This window comes from Artibeus jamaicensis, unplaced genomic scaffold (genome assembly GCF_021234435.1).
Source record: "Artibeus jamaicensis isolate MK-2021 breed Jamaican fruit bat unplaced genomic scaffold, CSHL_Jam_final scaffold_916, whole genome shotgun sequence".
In the NCBI taxonomy this organism is placed as follows: domain Eukaryota; kingdom Metazoa; phylum Chordata; class Mammalia; order Chiroptera; family Phyllostomidae; genus Artibeus; species Artibeus jamaicensis.
In genome coordinates, this window is record NW_026522059.1 from 31,580,174 (window position 1) to 31,588,607 (window position 8,434).

The window sequence follows — 8,434 nt, forward strand, 5'->3', positions numbered from 1 at the left end:
AGCAGTGTCGAGAAAGGTTGACTGTGCTAAGAATACACACAAAACCAATAAAGTGTGCACTTTAAATGGGTGGATTGTATGACATGTGAATTATATCTCAGTAGACCTGTTACCTGCTATGGTTTAGCAGATTGAGCACCAGCCTGGGAACTCAAAGGTCACTGGTTCTATTCCTAGTCAAAGCATATGCCTGGGGTGGGGGCCAGGTCCCCAGTTGGGGGCAAGAGGCAACTGATCGATGTTTCTCTCCCTCTATTTCTCCCTTTCTTTCCCTCTCTCTAAAAATAATAAAACATTTTTTAAAAAGTAAAGCTTTTACAAAAAAAAAAAAAAAAGGAGGAGGAGGAGGAGAAAAAAGGAAGAGGAGGAGGAGGAAGGGTTTGCAGGCAAAGATTCCATGACACAGGCTGTGTGACAGCAAAGAAACTGTGTCTGTGTCCATCAAATTTATCCGTACAAAATGTGAAGCCAAGGCTTATTTATTGATTGATTTGTTTAACATCTGGGCTCCAACACGCAAGTACTGTGATAAGAGAGTTTGTAGAAGCAAAATCATGAAGTCACGTGTTCCCTGGCGCTGGGGAAAGAGAGTAGCAATCCGCATACGAAAAGTCTGAAACTGGGGCTGACCCGAAGCCAAGCTCAGGTAAAAAAAATAGGCCAATGCGGGATTACAGATTCAAAATGTTAACTACTTTGGGAACTGGATTTCTGGGGGGTGTTTTAGTTCATCAATCAATCACACGGAGCCTCACCTATTTCTTTTCCTTCCCATTCTGTGAACCCATGACCTACCTCCCTCACCCCACCCGAGCCCTGAGTGCAGTGGTGGTAGGCAGCCGGGACAGCTGTATTTCCATGTGTGGCCATGTTTCCTCTGCTTCCTTCCTGGGGAATTGTTATGGTGATTTCTGCTCCCAAGGACAGGTACTGAAATGTAGTTGATGGGACAGAGAGTCTCAGAGTTAGAATTTCTGGGGTCAAGTGCAAGCCCTACAACTCACAAATTAGTGACCCCTACGTTTGCTACTGTAATGACCCCTCTCTCTCCTACAGCCACAGTTTCAGCTTCTCCACCATGCTGTTCTCACCAATAACATCAGCAGCTGAAATTTCTCACCCAGTAAAATTTCTACATAAAAACAAAACCTCCCTCTCTCCCCTGTTTGCCGCTGGTTCCATCACAATCCTTTGCTCTCCCTCACAGCAAAATTCCTAACAAATAATTTCTTAGAGTTAGGAGCTGCATTGAGCCCCCGCCCTACTCATATATCAAAGCCCTAACCCCCCCAAATGTGACTGTATTTGAAGGGGGCCCCTAAAGGGGTGATTAAGTCACCAGAACAGGAGAAGAGAACACAGCACCGACAGAGGAAAAGCCTGTGTGAGGACACAGGCAGAAGGCTGCCATCCACAAGCCAAAGAAAGAGGTCACAGGAGAAACCAACCCTGTGGCCACCTCAATCTTGGACTTCCAGCTTCTAGAACTGTGAGAAAGTAATGCTTGTTGTTTAAGCCACTGGTCTGTGGTGCTTTGTGATAGCAGCCATAGCAACTAATAGACTTAGACTTTCTCCATTTTCTCACCTCTAAGGCTCTCCTTATGATTTTCTTTTCTCTTGTTAACCCACTCTAGTCAGGACTGCATAGCCACCCACCCACCAAACTTCTCGTCCAAGATCACCGCTGACCGCTGTCGGGCAGACCCAGAGCCCACTTTGCTGACCTCCTCACGTTCAGCTTCCCCACAGTTGGTCACGCTTCCCTTCTCGAGGACATTTCAGCACTTGGATTTTGTTGTCACACTAAGTCGTCAGCTCACCTCATGAGCTGCTCCTTCTCAGGCTTTTTACCTGAATGTTCCTTATCCCTTTTTCTCCTAAGTGTCAGAGTTCTAGGCCCAGGTCTCAGTCCTCTTCTCTGCCCACAGTCTGTCCCCAGGTCATTCCATGCAGTTCTATGGATTTAAATATTATTAAAAAGCTGATAAGTCACACATTTACATACCAGCTCCAACCTGTCCCTTAAGCTCCAGACTCAAATATTCAACTGTCCAAACATTTCCTCCTGCGTACCCAAAAAGCATTTCAAGTTCAACATGTCTAAAACTGCAGACTACTGCCTCTAATTTCCCACCCCACTTAGAATGAAATCCCAACTTCTCACCCTGCTCCCAAGTTCCCTTGTGACCAGCGCCCTGCCCACCTCTCTGAACTGTCTCCTCCCACTGCCCTCTTTCCTCACTGCCTTCCAGCCACACTGCTGGTCCTCTAGTGCACACCTGGCTGTTCCTGCAGCTCCTGGAGTCACTGGTTAGAGCTTCGCAGAGCTACTTACTCCTTTACGTCACTCAGGGCGTGGCTCAAAAATTCCCCTTCTGGAGAGGACTTCCTTGATCCCTGTCTCCAATATCACTCTCCTGAAGGCTGTAGAGCTCGGTACACTTAGGTTGCACTTAAAATATTTTAGTAACCTTATACCTCGCATTATATTAAGAGCTCTATATGCATGATCTTATTTAATCCTCGGAACAGCGTAATGAGGCATTCTAATCACCCCCATTTTACAGAGGAGGCAGCTGAGGCTAAGAGAAGTCACATAGCTTACACTAAGGCCTGATTCCAGAACTAGTGCTCCTAACCATAAGGTTCAGCTGTTTCTCAGTGTAAATGCTGTTCTTAATTATGAACAATATGGCTTCCAGAGTTTACTTTTCAGGATTGACTGGTTTCAACTGCATGTGTGTTTGAGCAGGTAAAGTAACTCAGGTGTGTGTACCAGTGTGCGCTAGGGAAGGGCTTGTTTAAACATTTAGATAATACAAAATGCAAATGACCTAAGGACAAATTCAAATGTGGCTCTAGACCACCTCTGTGGTTCTTGCTTATAGACTTACTAAAGATGAGAATATTTTATTTTTAACCTTGTGTTTTCTGGGCTCAAGTTCTCAGGAGTGATTAAAAAATTAACTTTAGGGTTTTCTTTTTCCTTTTAAAACAATCCTATTTTCCAAAAAAAATTCTATTTTCACCATGTGATTAGAAGTAAAATCCTTAGACAAAATTCTATGTGGTGGTAAGAACAAATATTTATCGAACACCTACGTGTCCCAGACACTTTTCTGCTTCTATTGCCTCTCTGAGTGGGATTTGTTTCCCTCTTTTACAGCTGAGGAAACTGAGGCACTCAGGAGCTGAGCGACAGTCCCCGTTGCAGAGCAGGAACTCTCTGACATCCTATCCCGTTCTCATCAGATAGCACATGCTCCAAAGTGGTTTTCCCTTCCCATCATGGAATACAATTGATTCCCTGAGGCCCAATCTGTGAGGCCTATTCTCAGGGCTATAAAATTTAGTTCCGTGATATAATAATAAATATGAAAAGTTACTTCTCAGGGACCTATATGCCATTCTGCAAAGGCATATACCCAAAAACAAAAGGCAAAACCCCAAAAGAATGCAAAGGAGTTCCAAGTTCTGTGGCCAGTCTTCTTTGACCTGTAGACCAATGGGTCTGCTCAGGTAACCATCAGATACTAGATCGAACCAAATTCTCAGTGACACCGTTTAGCACGGGAACAGTGCAAGTCCCTGAGCACAAGGCCTCTTTGCCTCTGGCCTCTGCGCTGGCTCTTCGGCTGCCTGGGCTGCCTCTGCCCTCGTACCCTTCCATTCCTGCTGCACAAGTGCCACCTCCTCAGAAAAGTCCTCCTGACTGTTGACCTCTCCACCAGCCTGTCTCTAACTCTTTACCCAGCTCTGTTTTTTTTCACAGCACTTATTACATTATATATTTACTTGCTTATTGTATTTTGCTTATCTTCTCCAATAGATGGAAGCTTCCTGAGGGCTGAGACTGTCTGTTTTGTGCCTGGATTAGAGTAGGTGCTTATTAAGTAATTATTGAATGAATGAACAGAGGCTGTGAACAGAGTTGGTGTGAACGAATGGGTGGATGGTGTTCAACCTTTACAGGGCCATGCTATTCATATCCTCCTTCTGTCTGATCTACAAAGGGAAAGACATGACTACAACCACCAAAGAGGAATAAAGCAGGAGAGGCCCCGAAAGACTAGAAATCCAAAACCTCCTGCCTCAGATTATCAACATGCTTAGGTCTGGCTTTGCCAAAACCATGAAAACCTTGGACATTTAAGAACACAAATTAATCTTGCAAAATGGAATGGATATTTAAGGTGGTTAATTCCAGAGAAAAGAATAACCCAATAAACAAGTTTTCCTTAAACAGGCAGACTAGGCACCTGTGTAGGTTACATAAGAAGCAATCATGTTGTCAACGTCATCCTTTTGAGAATGGCAGAAAGACATGTTCTACTCAAGCTGTCCCCACAATAGAGTGGTTCATGGTCACAGACCCCACCTGGGGCTGCTTCCAGCACCGCAGACTGCGGGGCAGTGACCTGGAAGTGGCCCTGTGAGTCAAGAGGTAGCTCTGGCAGTGGGAGCTTTGCTCACACACTTGAGATAATGCTGTGACTGCCCCAGAAACGGCCTGGCCTGCCCCACACAGTGGGTCTCTTCAAGCTTATGAAGGCACATCCTACGTCATGTTCTTGGCCGCATCCCTTTAGGGAGGCTCGCTCTCTGCTCCACTGTCAGGATGGGTTTTCGCATCATTTTAAATGATGGGGTACATTGTGCATTCACCTAGAAACTGAACAGCCTCTAAAGTTGGGACTTGACAGAAACTGGAGAAAGCACCCTGAGTCTGGGGAACTCGTGGCTCACTCGCCTTCCCGCCTCTGCTACCACAGCTCCTGAGGGCTCTCGTCCCCACACACCGGCTGCTGCTTGAGGGGGTCCCACCTCCCTTCTCCTTCCTGGTGCCTCAGCCAGCACACAGGCCCCTTTTCATTTTCAAGATTTTCTTTCTTTTTTAAATCTTCACCCAAGAACATGCTTTTTAATTTCAGAGAGAGGGGAAAGGAGAGAGAGAGAGAAGGAAACATGGATGCTAGAAACATCGATCGGTTGCTTTATGCACTGACTGGGCACTAAACCTGCAACCTAGGCCTGTGCCCCGGGGAATCAAACCCACGACCTTTCTGTTTATAGGACAACACTCCAACCAACTGAGCTAGCTACACAGGCCAGGGCATCAGGATTTTATTTCTAATCACCATGTGGACATAGGATTAAGAAAACTAATATGTGAGACTACAATGTTTCCGGGATCTTCAAAAGCTATTACACTTACGGCCGTGGTATCGTTTCTGACTTCTTCCGGAGATGGTAACCAGCAGCCCAATCGGATTTCTGTTTTCCGCTTTTATTTCAGAAGTTGGGAGTTCACCAAACCTCTTGCTTCCATTCTGTTTCAGGTTTTCTGGAGACAAAGACAGATCCTTTCTTCCCTTTCTTAGGAAAATAGGTTTCAGTGAAATTCCAAGCGATTGTTCTCCTAAATTGAAAACAAACCCTGAGCCCTGGCTGGTGTGGCTCAGTGGATTGAGCAGCAACCCTGTGAACCAAAAGGTAGCTGGTTCGATTCCCAGTCAGGGCATATGCCTGGGTTGCAGGTCAGGTTCCTTAGTAGGGGGCATGCCGGAGGCAACCACACGTTGATGTTTCTCTTCCTCTCTTTCTCCCTCCCTTCCCTCCTATAAAAATAAATACATAAATACATACATACATACATACATAAATAACCCCCCCAAAACTATTCTGTCTTTTCCAAACACCTGACAACATGCTGGCTGGATGGCAGAAGCTCAGAAGACTGTATTTACTGATGGGCAGATTCAAAATCACCTGGGCTGGCTTCACTTTCGGGTTCTCCTCAGTACAGACAGGGTGAGGATGACTTGTTGTCTCTTGTCCCGAGGTTGCCCCGAGTGGCCACCCTACGGGGTTCCCCATCTGCACTTTGGTCAAAAACAACATTCTTTAGCAGCCTTGATGCAACTGGCAGAGTAGTGCCACAGCCTGCCTTTGCAGGCAGGAGGCAGGGGCATCAGCTGCATCGTTTCTGGATGTTGGCATATATGTGGCCCTGTGGTCCTTCAGAACAAAAAAACCCTTTGAGGTTGAATCACTTTTGTTGGGGTAGATAAGGGAGTGTATTGAGCTTCATGGAAGACAGACAGAGAACTGACAGATGGGGAAAGGGTCGCCCCCGCAACTGGGGGTCCGCCTGGAAGTGGGTACTATGGCAACCCACTGAGAATTATCCTTCGAATTAAAGGATGGTTGGATTCACTGGGTCTGCCCAGGCGGGGAACCTGGCTGGGTCTTTGTCAGCTGACAGATGAGAGGCTGCTTTGCAGCTGTGCGATTTGACGGTTGGGTTGTGTTCAGACAGCTCTGTGCTGTGGAGATGACATCACTCCTGAGTCTCATGCATGAGTGTATGTAAACCAGTGGCAGACGAAGAGGGGATGCAGTGGGAAAGGCTGACCCCAGGTACAGGCAATAAGCAGTGCATTTCTGTGTGTGTGTGTATAGAGAATATTCAAACTGACTAAAAGTCAATTTGTTTATTTTTTTTAATTGTATTGATTTTAGAAAGAGAGGGCGAGAGACAGAAAGATCCATTTGTTGTTCCACTTACTTATGAATTCACTGTTGCTTCTTGTATGTGCCCTGACCAGGAATCAAACCCACAACCTGACATATCAGGACAACACTCTAACCAACTGAGCTACCTGGCCAGTGCTTGTTTTTTATTATTTTCAGGCTCAAACAGCTCCACATAATGTCAGTGATAAAATACTTCTCCCACACCCCCGCCACCACTACCTTCATACACCACTGGGATAAACAAGCACCAGGTGGGAAAATTATAAATTAGTAACAGAGTAAACAGAAAGCAAATGATGCCTAAGATAAGATAAAAAATGTTTTTACACCCAAAACTCCACTTTGTGTGATGGGCCTTCCTGTTGTTTAGCCTTGCATTTCAGTTACCTATTGCTGCTTTTAAAACTAACATTTTAGTGCAATTCAGTGCCAACATTTAGTGCCTTAGAGCGGCAATCATTCATGTGCTCATAATTCTGCAATTTTGGCAAGTCTCAGTGAGAATGCCTCATCTCAGTTCCTGCTAGGGCTGGCACTTCCTGGTGGGCATTTCTAATCCTATGTTTGGTGTCTCAGCTGGAACGGGCTAAATATCTGGGGGTGGCCAAGCGCCTCGCTCTTTCTGTGTGGCCCTTTCACGGAGGTAGGTTAGGCTTCCTCGCAGCATGGTGGTCTCTCCTTATGTGGCAGCTGGCTTTTCCCAGAGTGCAAAGCAGTGCTCAGGCCTTCTTAATGTCTGATCTTAGAAATCCTAGAACATGATTTCTGCCACATTCCATTAGTCAAATCAGTCACAGGGCCAGCCCCGATTCAAGGGGAAGAAAAAGACTCCACTCTGTGATGAAGGAGACATTGCTGTGACCATCTTGGGAAACACCGTCTACCTCACATTGTTTTCTCAATCACAACAAGGTGGAATGTGAAAACAAGGCTTTCACATTCCGCCTTTAATGGTGATAAAACTTTTCACATTGGAAGAGATAAGTCTACACCTGACTTGTACAAATTAAGACCCTTGCAATCATCATGCCGTGGTTCTGATGGAAAGATGGCCTCTTCAAGCATTACTAAGAAACAAGAGATGATAGGACTCCAAGCATAGCAGTGGCATTTGAAAGAAAATATTAAGATAGACCTGGTTTGCCCAAACCTAAAATCCAAAGCATGCTCAGTTCTAGGAGACTGTCTAGTCCACAGGTTACAGGTGTGGTCTACCTCCTGAGAAAACCTCAGATGGCCACCATATTTTGGTTATTATTCCTGGGTGTCAGATAATCCTCTGCGCTTTGCTTTACATCCGTCAAAAACAGTATTGTTGGAACTAGACTGGCCACAGACAGGATTCTTCTGAACATCAGAATGTGAGTCTTCCAGACACTGTAACGTATGCTATAAATAACTGCTGAAGGTTGCTGTAAATTCCACCCCAGGTCAGAGAACTGCATCTTCTGCCCAAACAGGATCCATGTGAGAGCAGATCTGCATCAACTGATTCCCTGGTCTTTTTTCCAGGCACAGCTAATTCATCTCTACACATATAGAGCTTTGGTTTGGAAAGCATTTTCAAACCCAATGTCTCATTTTCCTCTCACTATAAATAAACGGGTGAGAAGGTGGGTCCTGTGTAGATGCCCACAGTTTGCACTTGTGAAAGAGAGGTCATAACCTCCTTGGGACACTGGAGAGCTTCGATGCAGAGCCTGGGGAAGAAGCAGCTCTCCTGACTCTTCTTCCTTAGGGTTTTTCCAGGGTTCTTGTCGCCTGCTGGAGCAGAAGGCTCTTCAGCTCCTGTCCTCTTGGCTTTCGGGCCTGGTCTGATGGCCTCTTCTGCCTTGCCCTTCCATAGGCTTAATCCTGAACCTATGGACAAGTGCAACCAGCCTGACACAGCAAGG